General features: G+C 34.3%; 1 long non-coding RNA gene across 1 annotated transcript in view; it reads left to right on the top strand.

Moving 5' to 3' along the window:
* The window catches only part of LOC121040915 (uncharacterized), a 32,477-nt gene extending 9,454 nt beyond the window's left edge, over positions 1–23,023 (top strand). The window contains exons 2-3 of the long non-coding RNA XR_005795494.1: positions 18,394–18,426; positions 22,881–23,023. This is a non-coding gene — a long non-coding RNA (uncharacterized LOC121040915). The remainder of the gene's footprint in view (positions 1–18,393; positions 18,427–22,880) is intronic.
* The last annotated feature ends 302 nt before the right edge of the window (positions 23,024–23,325 follow it).

Genomic DNA, 23,325 nt, shown 5'->3' with positions numbered 1-23,325 from the left:
GTTCTTTTTCCTCCACATCCTCACTAACATTTGTTTTGTATGTTTTTGATTTTAGCCATTCATACAGGTGTGAGGTGATATCTTATTGAAGTTTTGATTTGCATTTACTTAATGCTGAGTGATGAGCGTCTTTTCATGTGCTTATTGGCCATTGTATGTCCTCTTTGGAGAGATGTCTGTTTATCTCTCATGCCTTCTGCCCATTTTTTAGATTATTTGTTTTTTGTGTGTGTTGAGTTGTATCAGTTATTTATATATTCTATATACTAATCCTTTATTGGATATGGCATTTGTAAATATCTTCTCCCATTCAGTAGGTTTTCTTTTAGTCTTGCTGATTTTTCCTTTGATTTTTATTTTGATGTAGTCCCAAAAGTTTGTTTTTGCTTTTATTTCTCTTGGCTTAGGAGATATATCTAGAAAAATGTTGTTATGGTTGATGTCATAGCAATTACCAATTGTGATCTTCTAGGATTTTTATGGTTTCTGGTCTCACATTTGAGTTCTTAATCCATTTTGAGTTTGTTTTTGTTTATGGTATAAGAAAGAGTTCTAGTTTCATTCTTTTGCACATAGCTGTCTAGTTTACCCAACACAATTTGTTGAAGAGACTCTCTTTTCCCATTGCATATTCTTCCCTATTTTGTCAAAGATTAATAGACCACACAGTTTTGGGGTTTTTTTTCTGTGCTATCTATCCTGTTTCATTAATCTCTGTGTCTATATTTGTGCCAGTACCATACTGTTTTGATTACTATAGCTTTTTATTGTAACTTGAAACCTGAAATTGTGATAGCTCTAGTTTTGTTTTTTCTTTTCAAGATTGTTTTGGCTATTCAGGGTCTTTGGTGCTTCTATGCAAATATTAGGATGGCTTGTTCTAGTTCTGTGAAGAATGCTATTGGTATTTTGATAGAGATTGCATTAAATCTATAGATTGCTTTGGGTAGTATGAGCATTTTAACAATATTTGTTCTTCCAATCCAGGAGCATGGAGTATCTTTCCATTTTTTTGTGTTGTCTTCAATTTCTTTCATCAACTTTTATAGTTTTCAGAGAACAGGTCTTTCACCTCCTTGGTTAAGTTTATTCCTAGGTATTTTATTGTTTTTGGTGCAGTTATAAATGAGATTGTTTTCTTAATTTTTCTTTCTGTTGCTTCATTATTGGTTTATAGAAATTCAATAGATTTCTTTACATTGATTTTATACCCTGCTGCCTTACTGAATTCATTTTATTAGTTCTAGTAGTTTTTTGGTGGAGTCTTTAGGGTTTTCTATATATAGTATCATGTCATCTGCAAATAGTGAAAGTTTTACTTCTTCCTTACCAATTTGGATGCCTTTTATTTCTTTCTGTTTTCTGATTGCTGTGGCTAATATTTCCAGTACTATGTTGAATACAAGTGGTGAAAGCAGACATTCTTGTCTTGTTCCTGATCTTAGTGAGAAAAGTTTCAATTTTTCACCAGTTAATATGATATTAGCTGTGGGCTTTTTATATAAGGCCTTTATTATGTTGAGGTATGTTTCCTGTAAACCTACTTTGTTAAGGATTTTCATCATGAATGGATGTTGTACTTTGTTACATGCTTCTTCTGAGTCTATTGAAATTATCATATGGTTTTAATCCTTTCTCTTATTGATGTGATGCATCATATTGATTAATTTGTGAATACTGAACCATGCTTGCATCTCTGGAATAAATCCCCCTTGATTGTGAATGATCTTTTTAAAATGTATTGTTGGATTGAGTTTGCTCATTTTTTAAAGAATTTTGCATCTATGGACATCAGAGTTATTGGCCCATTGTTGTGTGTGTGTGTGTGTGTGTGTGTGTGTGTGTGTCTGTGTCTGTGTGTGTCTGTGTGTCTGTGTGTCTATCTAACTTTATTAGATTTTGGTATCAGGGTAATACTAGCCTTATAGAACAAATTTGGAAGTTTTCTTTCCTCTTCTATTTTTTGGAATAATTTGAAAGGAATAGGTATTAACTTTTCTTTAAATGTTTGGTGGAATTCACCTGTGAAGCCATCTGGTCTTGGAGTTTTGTTTGTTGGGAGGTTGTGGATTACTGATTCAATTTCACCTCTGTTAATTGGTCTGTTCAATTTTTCTATTTCTTCCTGATCTAGTTTTAGGAGGTTATATGTTTCTAGGAATGTATCCATTTCTTCCTGGTAGTCCAATTTGTTAGCATGTAATTTTTCATAATATTCTCTTACAATTCTTTTAATTGCAGTGACATCATTTATGATTTCTCCTCATTCATTTCCGTTATGTTTGTTCTCTCTCTCCCTCTCTCTTTTTATTTTGATGAGTCTGACTAAAGGTTTATTGATTTTGTTGATGTTTTCAAAGAATCAGCTCCTGTTTTCATTGATCATTTCTGTTGTGTTTTTTGTTTGTTTTTAGTTTCTATTTTATTTATTTCTGTTCCATTTTTATTATCTCCTTCCTTCCACTGGAATATCCTTCCTTCTACTGTTTGATTAAGATTTTTCTTGCTTTGAAGTAGGTCTGTAGTGCTATAAACTTCCCTCTTAAAACAGCTTTTGCTGCATCCTGAATATTTTAGACTGTTGTGTTTTTATTTTCATGTGTCTCTGTGTATTTTTTTATTTCTGCTTTGATTTCTTGGTTGACCCATTCATTTTTTACTAGCATGTTATTTAACCTCCATGTATTTATGCTATTTCTGGAGTTTTTCTTCTGGTTAATTTCTAGTTTCATAGTATTGTAGTTCAGAAAAGATGTATGGTATGACTTTGATCTTTTTAAATTGGTTAAAACTTATTTTGTGGCCTAATATGTGGTCTGTTCTTAAGAATCTCCTATGTAGACTTGAAAAAAATGCATATTATGCTGTTTTAATATAGAATATTTTGAATATATCTATTAAATCTGTCTGGTTCAACGTGTCATTTAAAGACACTGTTTCTTTGTTGATTTTCTGTTTGGATGATATATCCATTGAGGTAAGTTGGGTGTTAAAATCCTAAGCTATTATGGCATTGCTATTGATTACTTCCTTTATGATTGTTATTAACTGCTTTAAGTATTTGGGTGTTCTCATATTGCTGAATAAATATTTACAACGATTTTATCTTCTTGTTGGATTTTTCCCCTATTATTATACAGTGTCCTTCTTTATCTCTTGTTATCATCTTTGTTTTAAAGTATTTTGTGCCTTATAAGTATTGCTATCATGGCTTTCTTTTCACATCCATTTCCATGGTAAATATTCTCTATTCCTTCACTTTCAATCTGTATGCTTCTTTAGGTCTGAAATGAGTCTTTTGTAGGCAGCATATAGATGGGTCATGTTTTTTAATCAATTCCTTCACCTTATGTCTTTTGATTGGAACATTTTTTCCATTTACATCCATAGTAATTGTTGATAGGTATGTATTTATTGCCATTTTTAAAATCTGGTTTGTGGTGATTTTTGAAGTTTTTCTCTGTTTTTTTCTCTTGTTATCTTCTCTCATGATTAGTTGGCTTTGCTTAGTGATTTAATTGGATTCCTTTCTCAAATTATATTTGCATATCTATTACTGATTTCTGAATTATGGTTACCATTCTGTTTGTATATAACATCTTTTTCACATAGCACTCTATATTAAGTTGATGGTTGCTTAAGTTTTTACTCCTCTCATCCCCAAGTTTTAGGTATACTATATATCCTTAATTTTGTGTGTCACTTGACTGATTTTTACAGATATACTTATGTTTACTGCTTTTGTGCTTCCTACCTTCCTTACTCTTAGTCTTTCCTTTCCACTCAAAAAGTCCCCTAAAAAAGGAAGTTTTGATAGTAATTATCATTTTATCCACTTTGCATTTGCGTGCTTTTAAGGAAAACAATTCATCCTGTAGTATGATATCATTGAACCATTTGGAGCTACATCTAGACATGATGAAGAGGACTGAACACCAACCAAAGATGTTATACTAGAGGTTAAATACAGTAATTAACTTTTGATTCTATCTATTTGAGGAGTAATTGATACATATTTTATGTGAGCATGAATATTTTAAAAATATATCTGTAAAATAAGCTCTTGGATAGCCAAAGAGCTTGTAATATTGGATAGTTGTTCATCTATCCACATTCCATATCCCCCCTTTCCATTTCCCTACTAAAAACTGAACCCATTTACCCCAAATATCCAATGCTTTCTATGAAGCTTATATAACTCAGTAGAGACTTAATAGGCTGAATTTAGCCTAAATCAGTCACAATATGTATCTTCCTACTTGTCAGTGATTGGTTGGAATACAGACATGGGATTTATTCAGAATTACAATTGAGAAATCTGCTGAGGACTTCTGAGAAAGTTCTTTCTTGCTCTTCTGGAAATAACCTAAGAATAGGAGTTAGCCTGTAACAGTGATTGCTACTGACAGTCACCTTATAACCCTGGGGGCAACCAGTCTTAGCATGAAGCCAACCGTGAGGACAAGAGTCAAAAGGCAGATAAAATTAATGACTCTGATGACCTCATTAAGTCATGTATTCAATAAGTTTAGAAATCTGCTATAACTTCCAGTACTGAGACAATAAATGTTCTCATTATTTTAGGAAGTTTATACAAGACTTCCATTAATTAAGCCCAAAACACCCTAAATAATGTAATCATGTTCCCCATTTATTCCCATCAGGAAAGCTAGAGGGTGCTTGTAAAGAGATTCTACCTAGAACAATTTTCCAGTAGTATCCACAGTTATGCCACACATCAAGCACTCTGTGGTCCATTATTCCAGAAAAACAGGTGGTTTTACTTTATTCTATTCTCTTTGCTGATGATCCCCAATGAACAGGATTGTATGTACATGTCTAAATCCATTTCGAAACTATTCAAATACTTAGCCATGTGACTTTAGGTTTCCTTGGAGAGCAAAACATTACACTGGAAATTTATTTCATTGACTGGACAACTTATGAGAGAATTTTCTCATTTATTTTGGTTTTGTCAATAGGGAGGGCAGTGTACTCAGCAAAAAAGAACCAAAACAGTATAACATTTTCACTTGGTTGATAATAGTAATGTTTTTAAATATTTCCTCTAAAACATTATATGTAATGAATAACTGGAATTCAACCCTATGTGTGAACTTTACCTTTCCCTAATTTTTCACTTGGGTTTTATAATTGCCTTTTGCTATTGTAAGCAATGCCTCTGTGATTATTTTACACAAAATAAGTATTATTTAATAAAAATATTATTCAAATGACTATTTTGAGCAACATGCTTATGTAGTTCAGGTTTAGTATTGGGTATTCATTAAGGAATTTGTCTTCTGTCCTCATGGAGACTACACAATAGTGAGAAGAGAAACATGAAATGAAATCTCACAATGACATATTTTTGTGATAAAAAACAGTATTTAAGAAGAGAACAAAAGCTAGAGAGTAAATGTATTTTGCATTAAGAAGAAAAACTCATTTCTGATGAAATAATGCTTATACTGAAGTTTGACTGAATTGTAGAGGAGACTGGGCCTTTGAGGGAGAAAATACATCTTCCATGAATGTCTAAATGTGGAAAAGAGCTTTCTGTACTAGAGAAACTGAAAGAAAACTATTGTTCTTAGAAGAAGCAAGAAAACACACAAGATGAAGAAGTAAGGAGGAACTGGAATGTGCAAAATCTTGGATTATATAATGAATGTAATGGTGTGTCGGTTAGAGTTTGGTTAGGAATATAATAACCATTTAACCTACTGAAAAATATTTGATACAAAGAATTAGAGTTTTACACAATATTCTTCTTAGTCACCAAAATATACTGTGACTCAATGTAATTTGTTTAGTAAATTCATAAGTAATAGACTGGCTGGAATATGTAGAAGGAGAATGTACCCAGAAGGGCATCGAGGTTTCTGATGTATGTAATTGGATTGGAAAGATGAAGGGATAGTTTTAATAAAGAAATCAAGTGTTTAATTTAGAAAAAAAAAACTGAAATAAGGTATAATAGAGAATGAAATAAATAATCATATGTAGTGATACAATTACTTGTTCAGATTACCAGACAATTTCAAGCTAAGATAAATGCAATAAACTAATAATAATTGAATTTTCTATGCATTCCTTTATAACAGAGGTCATCAAACATGTTCTGTAAATGGCCAGACAGTAAATATTTTAGGCTTTGGGGCCATGTGGTCTCTATCACAACTGGCAGAAATCTGCCATTGTAGAATGAAAATAGGCATAATTCATAGGTAAATGTATGAGGTGAAACTCCACAGATTAATTAAACTTTTATTATAAAGTATTTTCTGTTACTCAATTTCAATAAATTAGAAAACATAATAAATAATGTCCTTGAAAATTAATAATCTTGATTTATTGATTGATATACAACCAGGAAGCTTGAATAAATAAATCATCACAGCAAAGAAATAAAATATCTACTATCAAAAGTAACACCACGAAATTAATTTATGAAATCATATCACCATGATAGTAAAGCCAGACAGATACCACAAGAAAAAAAAAAGCCTATAGACCAATATACCTGATTAATATAGATTAAAAAAAATCTCTCAATAAAATACTAGCAAATTGAATTCAACAGCACACTAAAAGTATCTTACATAATGACCAAATGGAATTTATTCTCGGGATGAAAAGATGGTTCAATGTAAACAAATCAGTCAATGATCAGTCAACACATTAACAGAACAAGAGAAAATATTATCATCTCAATAGATAGAGAAAAAAGATTTGCATATTTTCCAACATTCATCCATAATAACTCTCAATAAAGTAAGTATAAAAGAAACTTGTCTCAACACAATAAAGGTTATATATGAGAAGCCCATAGCTAAAATCATAACCAATGGAGGAAAACAGAAGTCTTTACTCTAAGATCTGGTACTGGGCAAGGATGCACATTCTCGACTATTCCATTCAACATAGTACTGAGATTTTAGCCAGAGAAAATAAATAAGAAAAAGAAAGAAAAAACATTTAAATAAGAAAGAAAAAAGTAAATCATATCTGTTTTCAGATGATTATATCTGCTTTCAGATGATATAATCACATACATAGAAAAATTTAAAGATTAAAAAAAAAAACTTAGTACTAATGAACGAATTCAGTAAAGTTGCAGGTACAAAATCAACATACAAAAGTTTGTCGTATTTCCTGTAGTTAATAAGACTGTATTGCATTATTGAAGCATTGAGCCCATTGATGTTTAGAGTAAGTACTGAAAGATATGAATTTATTGCCATTATGATGCTTGTAGAGTTGGAGTTTCTGGTGGTGTTCTCTGGTCCTTTCTAATCTTTGTTGCTTTTGGTATTTCTTTACATATGCATATAATAATAATGCACACACACACACACACACACACACACACATATATATTCATCTTTTCTCCCCTCAGAGAGAGTCCCCCTTAACATTTCTTGCAGGGCTGGTTTAGTGGTCACAAGCTCCTTTAATTTTTGTTTGTCTGGGAAACTGTTGATCTCTCCTTCTATTTTGAATGACAGCTTTGCTGAATAAAGAATTCTTGGCTGCATATTTTTCTAATTAAGCACATTGAATATATCCTGCCATTCCTTTCTGGCCTGCCAAGTTTCTGTGGATAGGTCTGCTGCAAACCTGATCTGTCTTCCCTTGTAGTTTAGGGACTTTTTTTCCATTGATGCTTTAATGATTCCCTCCTTGCCTGAGTATTTTGTGAATTTGACTATATTATGCCTTTTTGATGGTCGGTGTTTGTTGACTCTAATGGGGGTTCTCTGTGCTTCCTGGATTTTGATGTCTGTGTCTTTCCCCAGGTTAGAAAACTTTTCCACTATGATTTTCTCACATAACCCTTCTACCCCTATTTCTCTCTCTTCCTCTTCTGGGACCCCTATGATTCTGATGTTGTTCCTTTTTAATGAACTGATTTCTCTAATTCCTAAGTCGTGCTCTTTTGCCTTAATCTCCCTCTTTTTTTCTGCTTCGTTATTCTGTATAAGTTTGTCCTCTATATTGCTGATTCTCTGTTCTGCCTCATCCGTCCTTGCCACTGCTGCATCCATCCATGATTGCAGCTCAGTTATAACGTTTCTAATTTCATTATGACTATTTTTTACTTCTTTTATCTCTGCAGAAAGAGATTCTAATCTATTTTCAACTCCAGCTAGTATTCTTATTATCATGATTCTAAATTCTGGTTCAGACATCTTGCTTGTATCTCTGTTGGTTAAATGCCTGGCTGTCATTTCTTTGTGCTCTTTTTCTTTTTTTTTTTTCCTTGTATCTATGTTGGTTAAATCCCTGGCTGTCATCTCTTCGTGCTCTTTTTTGGAGGGTGAATTCCTTCATTTTGTCATTTTGAAGGGATAAAAGGAATTAATGAGGTAGAAAAATTAAAATTAAAAAAAATTTTTAAATATTAAAATTAAAAAATTACACACACACACACACACAAACTAATAAATTATGCTAGATCCTAGGTGTGTTTTTTTCTGGGTGTTGAAAGTGGTTTGACATATTAGAGAAAAAAAAGGGGGGGAAGAAAAGGAAATCGTTTGGGAATTTGAAAAAATGAATACACTGAAGCAGACTAAAATGAGATGATGGGACTAAAATAGAATTTGAAAAAAAATACACAAAATTAAAGAATATAGTAGAAAAAAATTAAATAAAAATAGTTTTAATAAAAATTAAAAATAAAAGTGATTTTTTTCTTTCTGTATTCAAGAAAAAGAAATGAAAAAGAGAAAAAAATCATTTGAAAAGTTGAAAAAGTGAATGCACTTTAGTAGACTAAAATAAAATGATGGAAGTAAAATAGAATTTGAAAAAATTTACATAAAAGCAAAAAAATAGTAAAAAAAACTAAAGAAAAATATTTTTTATAGAAATGGAATGTAAAAAATGAAGTTTTTCTCTTTCTGCATTCAAGAAAAAGAAAAGAATCAAACGAGAAAAAAGAAAAAGAAATAAAAAAAGGTAATCGCTTGAACATTTGAAAAGGTGAATACACTGAAGTACACTAAAATAAAATGATGGAAGTAAGATAGAATTTTAAAAAAATTACACAAAAGTAAAGAATATACTAAAAAATAAAAATATTTTTAATAAAAATTGAAAATAAAAATGATTTTTTTCTCTTTCTGTATTCAAGAAAAAGAAAAGTAGTGTAAAAGAGAAAAAAAGAAAGAAAAAAGAAAGAAAATTGAATAGATGGACCAGCTAATAGATTGAAATAGGACTGAAATTACTTCGTTTTCCTCTATAAGTCATACTATGTAGGTCTTTACAGTCCATAAACTAAGTAGGCGGTGAGACTTGTGTTCTTGAAGAGCGAGGTTGGCCCAGTTGGGCAGGGCTCAGTGTAACGGCTCTGTTCTCCACTAGATGGCACTGCTAGCCTACTGGGGTGGATTGTAGCGGCGCTTGTAGGTGCCTATGCGCATGCGTGGGGGCAGCGAAAATGGCATCACACAGCTACCCAGTCTGCAGTATCAGAACTCTGTTCTCCCTGATCAGCAATTGCACACCCGTCCTCTGTCTTCAGCTTTCATCCACCTCCCACTTTCCCACTGTCCATGACCAAGCCCCAGGCAGTACCTCTCTCCCGAGTTTTGTCACAGATGCGGCTGCCTCCCCCGGCCCCTTACCTCTGAAGGACCGCAGGCTTGACCCTCTCCACCCCTCTGCGGGAGAGTCTCACCGAGCAATGGCGTATGAGCAATGGCTGAATATCAGCTGCACCCAGGAATGCTTGCTGGACCCCGCTGCTGCCAGTGCCCTGAGACTACGGCCAGGTGCCAGCCCGCCCCAGAAAAAGTTTGAGAGATACTGTAGCAGCACCTTTGAGGGATTTTGGAAAATTACAACACACATCTGACACCAGGCTTCACTCTTAACGACCTTGTTCCAGCAACAGCGAATGTTGTCATTTTCAGGGGTCTGCTGGGACCAGGTGGCTTCAACAGTCTCTACCAAATGTCCTTCCAGCAGTGGAACCGCTTTTCCCCATGTGGCCCAAGAACCTCCCGGACCCCACTCTTTTCCTGGGGATTCGCCCTTCCCACCAGAGAACCGCCAGTTATCAAGCTGCGGAGTTGCAGACTTTGCACTCCCCCTGTTTACAGTCTTAGTGGAATTTAAACCCTTTCCTTTCTCCTTTCTCCTTTCTTTTTAGTTTAGTACCTGTGGCTGCTTCCAATTTAAAACGTTCTCTCCAGCTGCTTTTGGGGAGGGGTGCTTTTCCTGCATCTGCCCCCCTCCCCAGTCTCCATCCTCTCTTCTCCTGAAAAAGTGGCTCCCAGCCCACTGCTGGCTTCTCTCTCCCCAAGTTCACCTCTCCGCACCACATACCTGCTGAATTCTGTGGTTCAGGTTGTGCACATTGTTGTGTTAATCCTCCAATCAGTTTTCTAGGTGTGTAGGATGGTTTCGTGTTGGTCTGGCTATATTTCATGGGCCAGACTGTATTGCATTATTAAAAGAGTACACCTTAAAAGTTCTCATCACAAGAAAAAACATTTGTAAATACGTATTGTGAAAGAAGTTAACTACACTTATTGTAGTGATCATTTTACAATGTATAAATATCAAATTGTTGCCTTGTATATTGGAAACTAATATAATGATATATGTAAATTATACCTCTATTTTAAATAAAAGAAAAAACCCAAATGAGTCACATTTCTTTTCACAAAACTGAACTCTCTGAAAAAGAAATTAAGAGAGCAGTCCCATTCACAATAACAACAAAAATAAAATACTAAGGAAAAAATATAACCAAAGAAGTGAGGACTTGTACATTAAAAATTACAAAATATAGGGGTGCCTGGGTGGCGCAGTCGGTTAGGCTTCCGACTTCAGCCAGGTCACGATCTTGCGGTCCATGAGTTTGAGCCCCGTGTCAGGCTCTGGGCTGATGGCTCAGAGCGTGGAGCCTGTTTCCAATTCTGTGTCTCCCTCTGTCTCTGCCCCTCCCCCCGTTCATGCTCTGTCTCTCTCTGTCCCAAAAATAAATAAAAAAACGTTGAAAAAAAATTAAAAAAAATAAAAAATTACAAAATATTGATGAAATAAATTATATACAGACAAATGGAAAGGCATTCAGTTTTCATGGATTAGAAGAATTAATAAAGTGATCACTACCCAAAGAGATCTACAGATTCCATTCAATCCCTATTACAATCTCAATGGCATTCTTCAAATAAATAGAAAAAAAATCTAAAATTCATATGGATCCATAAATGACTTTGAATAGCCAAATCAGTCTTGAGCAAGAAGAATAAAGCTGGAGGGATCACACTTCTTGATTTGAAAATATATTAGAAAGCTTCAGTAATCAAAACGAGTATAGTACTGCCCTAAAAACAAACGCATAGACCAGTGAAAAGAACGGAGAGCCCAAAAATGAATTCACAATTCTAAGGTAAACTGCTCTTAACAAAGGTGCCAAGAACACACAGTAGGGACAGGAAATTTCTTTCATAAATGGTGTTGATAAAACTGAATATCAACATGCAAAAGAATGAAATTGGATACTTAGCTTACACCATGTACAAAAATCAACTCAAAATGGATTAAAGTCTTAAATGTAGATCTGCATCTATATTATTACTTTAATAAAACATAAGTAAAAAGTGTCCTGACATCAGTCCTGGCAATGCATTTTGAATATGACATCGAAATCACAGGAAACAAAAGCAAACAAGTGGGACTTTGTCAAACTAAACAGCTTCTGCACAGCAAATAATCAACAAAGTGAGACAGCAACCTAAGTGGAAAAAAGTATTTGCATATATCTGGTAAGAAGTTAATACCCAAAATACATAAGGGACTCATATAACTCAACAGCAAAGTAGTAATAACAAGAATTAAATTTAAAAATGGACAAAGGCCCTCAATACAAATTTCTCAAAGTAATCAACATGTCCAAAAGGGGCATAAAAGGGTGTTCAACATCACTAATCTTCAAGAAATTCAAATTAAAACCACAATCAGGCACGCCTGGGTGGCTCAGTCGGTCGAGCATCTGATTCTTGATTTTGGCTCAGGTCATGATCTCCCAGTGGGTTCTGCTGTCAGTGTAAAGCCGGCTTGGGTTTCTCTTTCCCTCTCTTCCTGCCCCCCCCTTCCCAATTCTCTCTGTCTCTCAAAATAAACAAATACACTTAAGAAGAAAACTACAATGAGACATCACCTCGTACCTATTACAGTGACAAAAATGTCAAGAGATGAAAAGTGTTGACAAGGCTATGGAGAAAAGGGAACCCTTGCACACTATTGGTAGGAATGTACTTTTATGTGACGATTGTGGAAAAGAGTGTGGGGGTTCTGCAAAAATATTAAAAATAGAGGTATCTTATGATCCAACAATCCCACTTTTGAATATATATCCAAAGAAATGAAATCAGTGCCTTAAAGAGATATCTTCACTCTTCTGTTCATTGCAGTATTATTCATAATAGCCAAGATATGCAAGCAACCTAAATGTCCATCAACAGTTGAATGAATAAATAAAATGTGGTTTTTATAATGTGAGTATATAACGGAATATTATTCGGCTTTACAAAAGAAGGGGACTCTGCCATTTGTGACAACATGGATGAACCTGGAGGACATTATGCTAAGTGAAATAAGCCAGACGCAGGACACAGGCGATCTACCTTATGTATGGAATCTAAAATAGCCAAAATCATGGAAGCAGAGACTAGAATGCTAGTTTCCGGGGGTAGATCTGGATAAGGAAGCAGGGAGCTCTTGACCAAAGAGTACACAATTTCAGTTATGCAAGATGAACCATTTTTGGAGATTTAATGTAGAGCAGAGTGACTATAGTTAACAATACTTATGGGGTACTTGAAATTTGCTGACAGAATAAATCTTGTGTTCTTACCATGTGCACACTCACACACACACACACACACACACACACACACAAGCAAATGGTAACTGTGTGAGGAGGTAGATCTGTTCATTAGCTTGATTATGGTGATTATTCTCCAATGTTTACATATATCAAAACATCACGTTATGTGCATTTAAATATATATAATTTTATTTGTCAATTATGCCCCAATAAATGAGCTGGGAAAAATAAGACCAAACACACACACACACACACACACACACACACAAAGGTAAAGATATTTGTATAGTTAATTTTCCTATAAACTTTAAAGTAATTTTAGTGATATTTAACTCACCCCTACCATGGAATAAAACATAAAACTTTTTGATTAATTTTGCAAAATAAAAATAGAGCAGAGTGAAAATATTATGGTTAAAGCCTAATCCTGTATAATATATAACTGATATATCTGTATATACCATACTATATGGTACTGTAGCAATGTATTGAGAGCATGGCATGTTATAACAATGTAGGATTTACCTCGAGATTGAAAAGTTAGCTCAATACCTGGAATGCCATCAGTACATCTCATTATATCCATTAAATAATATATCAGTACCTGTTTCTCATGTGCACACAAATTTCTTGGTAGCATTTAAAAATAATTTATAATAAAATGTCTAAGCAAAATGGTAATTGCAATCAAAATCATTTATCAAATTTTAATAGCAAGCACCACTTTAGGTAAGGGAACTTTAAAGTCTTCACCAAGGAAAATTAGGATAAAGACAGAGAAGAATGACATCCACATTATCATCCAGTATTCTAAGTTTTGTCGCAATTAATAAGGTACATTGAAATAGTTTTTATAAATATAAAAAAATGAAGAGAGAGAATATATATCTTTTTGAAGACATGATTTTTATGCCTAAAAAACTAAGAGACTCAAATAAATTCTTAGCAAATATAATAATGGGAAAAAAAGAAAATGTAATAATGGATAAAGAGCGATTGAACAGATGCAAAAAATAATTTATTACTTGGTCTTCCTATTAGAAGTAGTAACAGAATTTTAAAAAATCCATTAACACAGTGGAAAAGCTGTAAGATACTTTGGAATAAACTTAGAGGAAAAGTACCTAACTTTTATGAATAAACCAATACAGTTTTATTGAAGGATATAAAACAAGACCAAAGCAAAAAGAAGGAACATACGATATTGTTTGATGGAAACATACATGTTTATAAAAATGTTGATATTTCCATAATTATATTAAAAATTCAACGTGATTCTAATTTGAAATCACTTTTTAGAGTTATGCTATAACCTTAAGCCAATGCAAAAGTTTTTCTTTGCTTATTTTGTGTTTTGTTTGTAAACTGGGAACCGTTTATTGTGTGTGATAAGAAGCTTATGTACAAAAAATACAGGAGGAGAGAGGGGGGAACTTTCCAGTCCACCATGTGTGGTGAGGGGCTGGAAAGTGAGCCTGATAGAGAGTCAGGAGAAGTTCTTAGAAATTGACTCAACTTTTACAATGTATCTCATGGCAAATAGCCTCTGGGACACATGGGCAAACCAGCAGACAAGATTGACTGTAAAAGCCAAGAATTTTTCCTGCAGTGGACTCTGACCATATTTGGCAGGGACATAGCATATCTCCTGTGACCTATATTCAAGCCCTGCTTTCTCTGTGATCTTATATAGGTCCTCCAGTTCCTTGTCTGAGACCAGGAGGCTGGTGGTGGGTCATATTGCCTAACTGCTCACAAAATTATTTTAAAAGAATGGTTGGGAATTTTCTAGATTTTAACATGTAATATAGCTTAAAATAACTAAGAGACCCCAGAAAGCTATAGACAAAGTATCCAGTCATAACAAGGACAAATGACACATTCAGAAAAATGGAAACTGAGAGAATTTTTTGCCAGTGGAACTGTATTAAAAGAAATACTAAATGGTGTTTTTCAGGCTGAGGAGAAACACCACCCACTGGAACTCCCATGTAAAGGGAGGAATGAGAAAAATAGAAGTTTTAATTATTTAAATAAACACGAAAAAGAATCCAGCATTTCTTCCTGCTCTTAATTTAGATGAAAACAGCTGACTATGTTAAGCCAAAACAATTCAAAACAATTAACTCTCCCTAGGCAACAAACAAATAATAAATAATAAGAGTATAAGTCAATGAAATAAAAATATTCAATATAAATATAATTAACAGAGACAAATTTTTTTGCTTGTGAAAAACAATTAACAAGATTGGTAGCATTTTAACATGAGGAAGACAAAGGGAGAGAAAGAGTGTGGCTGCATGAGTGTGAGAACACCATCACTAAGGAGTAAAAAGATTTATTACTACAATCCTGTTTATTTTTAGAAGGAAGCCCAGAGTGGGCTGATGCACTAGAAGCCAGAGGAGTGTAGTTTGAGAAAAGTCAAGCAGGGAGATTTCCTGTAAGATATCCGGCAGTGACATACGTGACCCTTAGATTTGGCAATGGAAGGTTTTCTGGGGTCCCAAACTTTTAGGAGAAGAAGACAAGCCATGCCAGATTGTAGTTAAAATTAACTGTAGTGTTTGGATGATGGTTTGAAAAAATTTTATATGCAGACAGCTTATTCAAGAAATTTGTGGAGTAGAAGGCAAGAGTACAGTCTAGCAGGAAAGGGATATATACAGCCAATACAAATTGTTTCCTTCTTTCTTCTTTTAATCTTTTTAATTGAAAAATTGAATATGTTTACACATCTGCAAAGAAATTGGCCCACAGGACAATTGAATGTTATTTCCCAGCTCTGTAAAAAAAAATACATGGGGATAAATAATATGACATCAGTTGTTTTTATCATCTGAAAACCTTGCTGCAAAGGGACAATAATCTTGGCTAAATGTAAAATATAGTGTTATTTTGTTTGTTTGCGTTCACCTTCCTTTCAATAATAGGAGCTCTATTAAGGATTTATAATTGTGGCTTATTGAATATAGCATTCACAATGAAACTGACAGCCAATTAGTCAAGGATCTGTTGAATTAAGTAAAACTGCAATTTACATGCTATAAACAAAATGAAAGGGGAAAAAAACAGCATTAGTTAAGAGATAAAAAGATTAGAAAATCTTCTAGGCAACTGACCTTTGTTTCAGATGAATGCATTTCTGTACATACAGATACATTTAAGAGTAGTAAATGTATCTTGAATTCAATAGATAAAATGGCCAAAAGTCTATAATTGTATTGTTCATTGTGTTAGGCAATTATTGTCAGTTTTAATGCTTCAGCACTGTATCATGCCTTAGGCAAATACTCTCTGTGTTCATGAATATTGGACAGAGCAAGTCATAAATCTGTAAACTGAACATAAGCATCTTTCAAGCTGTCTGGCCTCTTGCAGTGTTTGCAAAGCTTAACATATATTTTAATCTGTGCTCTGCTGTTTTTATTTGCTGCTTTCCATCTTTCTGTCCATCTTCTTGCCTCCTGTCTTTCCATCGATCCATCATTTTTTCCAATTAAGGGCAAGCTAGATGACAGACATGACAGGCACTCACTGTCCAATGCCACAGATTCTAAGTAGAAGTAATTACTGTGTATAAAGCTGAAGCAGTGCACCAATGCTGCCACCATAGGTCCCCACGACAGTAGCCCACTTGTTTGAGTAATAGGCATACGGATGACATGAAAGGTGGGGAATACTGAACACAGTCTCAGAAATGATCTTTTAAGATTAATCCCTTTTCCTTTTGACCCACTGAAAGTAAAACTTATGTTTCTCCAAATTTATAATTGAAGAAATGATTTCATAATGCATACTGGTATACTCTGAACAATTCAGCCCTGGAGGGAAAGATTTTTGGAAAAATGCTATAGGCTTTATGTGCAGAAATATCCTTGATTTTCTCTTGTTATAGGACTTGTCATTAGAAATAAGGAAACAGTACCTTGCAGCTGAGTATAATAATGATATCTATTTATTCAGCCATGCGTACAGAGTGAATTGTGTATAAAATGTTGGACAGAGGCACATACATACACATAATTTGTATGTATCACCATATATGATTTATATATATTTAGTAAGCTCAGAAGATATTTTTGTTTTGTGACTCTGTAATAAAAGATGTATCAGTTTTTAAACCAATGTATTAATCCTTGGTCCTTTTAGATGAAAACAGTGAGTTAGGGGTCCTGTTACAAATGCAAGACTTGTGAGATTCAAAAGAAAAATACATCCAAATTGTGTTTAATAAAATAATGATATCAGAGTAGACTGTAAGCAATCATTTTACTTGTTATAGTGTGGTATAACTTGAGATGTAATTTTTGTAAAGAATCAGGAGACACCACTCTACAAATGATATAAAAGCTGTCCCAATGTCAAAATTGTTGTCTTTAATACAGTTCATCCAATTAAGGGGGGCTGAATTTGCCTTGGGGAGATAACTGTTTCTGTGTTTGGGGTAGAAAATTCACAAGATAGATCTGGTGCATACTACTACACCAGAAAAAAACATGGCTATTCAAAATTAAGAGAGTCATGTCAGGAGGATCCAAGAGTTAGTTTTAATAGAAACTTATAGGCGAATATAAGATAGTTTGAATTTTTTTTTAAATGACTATACAATTGATTAAATCTCTTTAAGTATAGAAAATGAGTTCATAAAGACATTCATGAAAAGAAAAAAGTAGCATATCAAAATGACAAAAATCACTAGTGTTCCCTAAAACATCAACTCATTACTCTGAAAATAGATTAATGGTAAAGAAATACACATTTTACTATCTTTCTGGTAGGAATTCATTTTAGGATCATTGCATAACTTCGAAAGTCACTTTTCTTAAAAATGAAATCTAGCTCATAAAGAAGAAATTATCAAATTTAAGTAACTTTCTTTTGCAATTTATACTGAAATACATGATTTAATCAACAGTCATGATGGCTGATACCATTGTGCTAAGGTAGAATGTTAGTGGGAAGTATTATAATAAAGGAGTTAGGTCTCTACTGGAAAGCATTACAATCTTAGCATCAGAGAGAGGTTAGTTACTATAAAGGAAATAGCCTTAGCTTCAAGTTTCCTTATTTGCATTTGCCACTTCCAAGCTCTGAGAGACCAGAGCAATGTGTGAAGTTCGCAGTAACTAGTTAGGGTTTTGTTTTGTTTTGTTTTGTTTTGTTTTCTTTTTTAATTTTAATTGTGTGTGTGTGTGTGTGTGTGTGTGTGTGTGTGTATGATTTCCTTATTATTTTTTTCTTTCAAAAATTTTTTAATGTTTATTTTTGAGAAAGACACAGTGTGAGCAGAGGAGGGGCAGAGAGAGAGGGAGACACAGAATTCAGAGCAAGCTCCATCCAGGTTCTGAGCTGTCAGCACAGAGCCCAATGCAGGGCTCAAACTCATAAACCACAAGATCATGACCTGAGCGGAAGTCAGATGCTTAACGGACTGAGCCACCCAGGTGCCCCATTTCCTTATTATTTCTAACTAAATACTTACACTAGTAATTTTTTTGGTAATTTTAAATGTTTTAATGTGTTTGTTTGTTACACAGGAGACTTCCAGTTGTAAGAGCTCCAGGCTTCAGGTAATTTGGACTCATTCGTTATTAGAATCACTAGATTTGAGACAAACATTACGTGTTTCCCCATGTTATGCAATGCAACCATCCAAAACTACTCCAAAATTCTTGCCAACAGTTTTGAAACTTAATGTATTCAAACCTTTATATCTATTGTTCAGAAACATTCAGAAAATATGAAGAACAAAGGAAAAAGTTAAACTATCCCATAAGGAAACAATTCATAAAATTCAAAATATGGAGTATACTATAAAATAATTGAATACATTTTTATTTATTTTTTTTTAATTTTTTTTCAACGTTTATTTATTTTTGGGACAGAGAGAAACAGAGCATGAACGGGCGAGGGGCAGAGAGAGAGGGAGACACAGAATCGGAAACAGGCTCCAGGCTCTGAGCCATCAGCCCAGAGCCCGACGCGGGGCTCGAACTCACGGAACGCGAGATCGTGACCTGGCTGAAGTCGGACGCTTAACCGACTGAGCCACCCAGGCGCCCCTTGAATACATTTTTAAAAACTATTAGTGGAATAGAATAACAAAAAATCAGAATGTTGGATTGCATGCTTTTTATCCTGAAGTAACAAGAAATATTTTTTATAAGGAATAGTGTAAATTGATTATGGATTATTATATAATATTCATAAATCATAAAATGTATGATATGAAAATATTGTATTTATGTAAGAAATTTTTATTATTATTTTTGAAATTCATGCAAATTTTAAAATTGTTCAGTTTAAAGAACAAATATTTGGGGATAGCTTTGAAACATGTGGAAAAACATGTTTTGTTAAAGCTTGTTAATGAATTCCTAAGAGTAACTGACCTTTCTGCTGAATAGTTGAAAATATTGAAAATTTGTGAATATTTGGAAATTTTATAATTCAAAAATATTTACAGCTTTTCTCACAAGCTTTCTATATACTTACACCATCACTGAGTGGTATTTATTTCTGGTATGCCAGGATGGGTAAGCATATTAACAAATATAGGCAAAAAGGGAAAAATACAGATAAATTGGACCGCATCAAAATTAAAAGCATTTGTGCATCAGAGGATACTATCAAGGTGAAATGTAATTGACAGAGTGGAAGAAAATATTGGCAAATTATATATCCTATAAGGGCTAGATATCCATGATATATAAACATCTTCTACATCTCAACAATAAACATACAGGAAACCCAATTAAAGTATAAAGGACTTGAGTGGACATTTCTCCAGGGAGATTATAGAAGTAGCCCCTGAGCACAAGAGAACATGTTAGACATCACTAGCCTTGGGTGAAATTTGGATCAAGACTATGATGGCATGCCACTTCACGCCCAAAACAAAACGAAATAAACAAAACAAAACAAACAAAACAAAATACCAGGTGTAGGTAAAGATATGGAGAGGTTGGAATCCTTGTGCATTACTGATGGGAACATAAAATTTTGCAGTGGCTCTGGAGGAAAGTACGTGTGTTCCTCAGAAGTTGCACATGTAATTACCTTGGGATACAGCATTTCCACTTCTGGGTATATACCCATAAGTGGTGGAGTGAGGACTTGAAAAGATGCTGGTATGGCCATGTTCGTGGCAGTATTTATCACAGCAGCCAAGGAGTAGAAGCAACCCAGGCATGCACTAAGAGGACTAAGAGGATAAAATGCAGCCTACACATACTTTAGACCATTGCTCAGACCTGAAAGAGAAGGAAATCCTGGCATATGCTACAGTTTAGATGCACCTTGCAGATGTTACACTGGATGAAAGTAGGCCAGTCTCAGAAGGATAAGTATTGGATGATTCCACTTGTGTGGAAGTGCCTAGGATGGTGAGTTTCATAGAGACAGACAGACAGATGGTGAGATAGTAGTTACCAGGGGCTGCAGGGAGGGGAAAATGAGGAGTTGGTATTTAATGGGTACAGAATTTCAGTTGAGGAGGATGGAGAGGTTCTGGGAAAGGATGGTGGTGATGGTTACGCTGAAGTGTGGGTGTGCTTGAGGTACAGCTTGATGCTGGAAATGATGAGAATTGTGGATTTTCCATTGTGTGTATTTTGTCACAACAGACAAAAAAAGAAAACAATTTAACAAAATAAATTCAAAAAAAAATCAGAAATACACCATGTACATATAAAAATACTATGCTTACAAAACCACATTAGCTTTATATTTGTGGGCTCATATTTATCATTTCACAGGAATTTTTGGTGGTAAGTGTGGATTGCTCCTTTTCACACTCATTAATAAATAGCATAGACTCCTTTGGGGACCTCTCTGAATTTTCACATGTCCAATATCACATCAGAAACAAAGGCCCACCACTAAAAGAAAAAATCTAAAAAGAAAAAATATATATATCATCTGTTATATATGCACTTATATCAATAGTCAGCAAACTTTTTCTTTAAAATGCAAAAATAAGTATTTTAGACTTTGCAGGCCATACATAATTTGTTGCAACTATATAAATCTTCTGTTGTAATACAAAAGCAATCATAAACAATACATCAATGAATAGGCATAGCTGACTCCATTAAAACTTGATTTATAGGAACAGTCATTGCCCGGCCCTAGATAATTTGCTGGCCACAATCTTTACCATGTGGTATATTTGATTTTTAAGAGATTCAGCTTTCCTTTTGGCACTCAGCTGAAGCTAATAGCTGGACTAAATGTAACCTAGGTAGGCCTATGAAGTGCACTGGGGTGGAGTCCTCAGTAGCTGCAGCAGTCATGATTAGTGTTGGCAATCACTCCAGGCCTTTTCCTCTTTCATTCTGATCTTTAAAAAAAAAAAAATAAATAACATTTATTTATTCTTGAGAGACATAATGCGAATAGAGCAGGGGCAGAGAGAGACAGCGACAGGATCTGAAGCAGGCTCCAGGCTCTGAGGTGTCAGCACAGAGCCGGATGTGGGGCTCAAACCCGCGAATCATGAGATCATGACCTGAGTGGAAGTCGGAGACTCAACTGACTGAGCCACCCAGGCGTCCCTCAGTATCTTATCTTTAAATTAAGTATTGTCAGGGTGCCTGGCTTGCTCTGTCAGAAGAGTGAGCAACTCTTGATTTTGGGGTCGTGAGTTTGAGCCCCATGTTGGGTGGAGAGCTTAGTTAAATAAATAAAACTTAAATTAATCATTGTCATGTGACTTGCTTTGGCCAGTAAAATGTGACCAGAAGTATTATATGAATTTCCAGTTGGAGAATTTTGAAATCTAGGTGCGACCTGCCATTTAGTCTTCTCCTGACTCTAATGATTGTGGAAATACATGTTAAGATTGAGTCTCTATCATCTTAGATATCTGAGTGACAATCATAAACAGAAAGTCCCTGCAGTACCACAATAGAGATGTTTAATTGGCAAGGAGTAAATTTTGTTTGTGTTAAACCAATGAGATTTTGTGATTTTAAATTATCACAACATAATTTTATCTATCTTGTGTGATATTACACTATTAGATTAAAAATTATATAATTTAAAAATTTTTATCGATCATAAATCATGGTTTGCCAATATCTGAAGCACTGATTGAAGGGGTGACCTATTGAAGGGTATCGAGGTTTGCATCGACATAGTTATGCATTGACATAACTATGCATAATATTGCATCGACAATGTTAGTGATGAAACATTTTGGAAATGCACTAAGTCCTCATGAAGCAGACCATAAGCAGTATTGGCACAGGCTTTCTTAGCTCACACAGCCCAAACTTGATTTTTATCTGGAGTACCATAAATCTATATCAATGTAATTCCTGTAATTGCTACTTCCATCTCAACCATCGACTATGAAAATTAGGAATTGCAAAGCATATTTTATAATGCTGATTTTAATACCGAGGCATGTAAAAACAACATGATTTTCTTACATGTATGTAAAAAAATTAAAGATGAGTCAAAGTCACTTTCCTTCCCTTTGCCTATTGAGAAAGCTCATCTTGATTTTAAAACATAGTCCTTTTTATTATAGCTCTATTTAATTTTAACTTTATTCTGATAGAAAGGACCCAAACTAATGAATAATCTATACATATGACATGAATTCTAAAATAAAATAAAATAGAATAAAGACAAAAAATAAATTGTATTGTGCATATTGCTAATTCAGGTTACCCATTTCATCGTGACACATACTTGACTTTCTAATATTTAAATTATAACCCTTTATCATTAACCTTGAAAAAAATAAAATCCAAACCTACCATTGAATATCCACAGCATGTCAGTTGGGTCTCTGAATTTTATGAATCTGATCATTCTGTGAAACACAGCATTCATCATTTTAGTCTATGTATGAAAAATGCTGAGAGTATTTCATTACGTATTCCTTGCCACAGGTGTAGACAAATGATGATGACAAGCTGTGAACCCAAAAACTGTATTTAACGGTCTATTAGAATAGGTTGAACATTGACAGTGAAAACATTTATTGATAAAATTTCTAACTCATGCTGCGCAGGGAATGGATGACAGAGGGAACCGACTCTTGACTATCAGCGCGCACCAGGGAAAACACAAGCAATGAATGTGTTCGCAACCTCTGTCACCTCCTATTTGCTTTACATTTACCATTGGTTTTAATAAATAGGAGCCGGGTTCCAACAAATCTCTGCAGGGTTCTTCAACTTCTGTCTGCTCTGCACTTCTGCAGCTAACACATCTGCTTGAACACATCAGCTATGAGAAGTGCACATTTTGAGTCTTCCCAGGATCTGCAACTTGGGCAAGGGAAGCAGTAACATAGAGACCCTCCACAGTTTTAAGACATTTTTCAAATCCCATTTTAGGGCAATTTGTCCCCGAGAGCAGCGTATGCAGTCTTTAGAAAAGCCTTAAACATCTGCTTGAGACACCGATGTTTCACAGACTTCAAAGGCAACAGATGTGACAATGCACAGGGATTC

The sequence above is a fragment of the Herpailurus yagouaroundi genome, unplaced genomic scaffold (genome assembly GCF_014898765.1).
Source record: "Herpailurus yagouaroundi ecotype Mexico unplaced genomic scaffold, PumYag 29, whole genome shotgun sequence".
Classification (NCBI taxonomy): Eukaryota; Metazoa; Chordata; class Mammalia; order Carnivora; family Felidae; genus Herpailurus; species Herpailurus yagouaroundi.
This window is presented reverse-complemented; position numbering and strand designations above follow the sequence as displayed.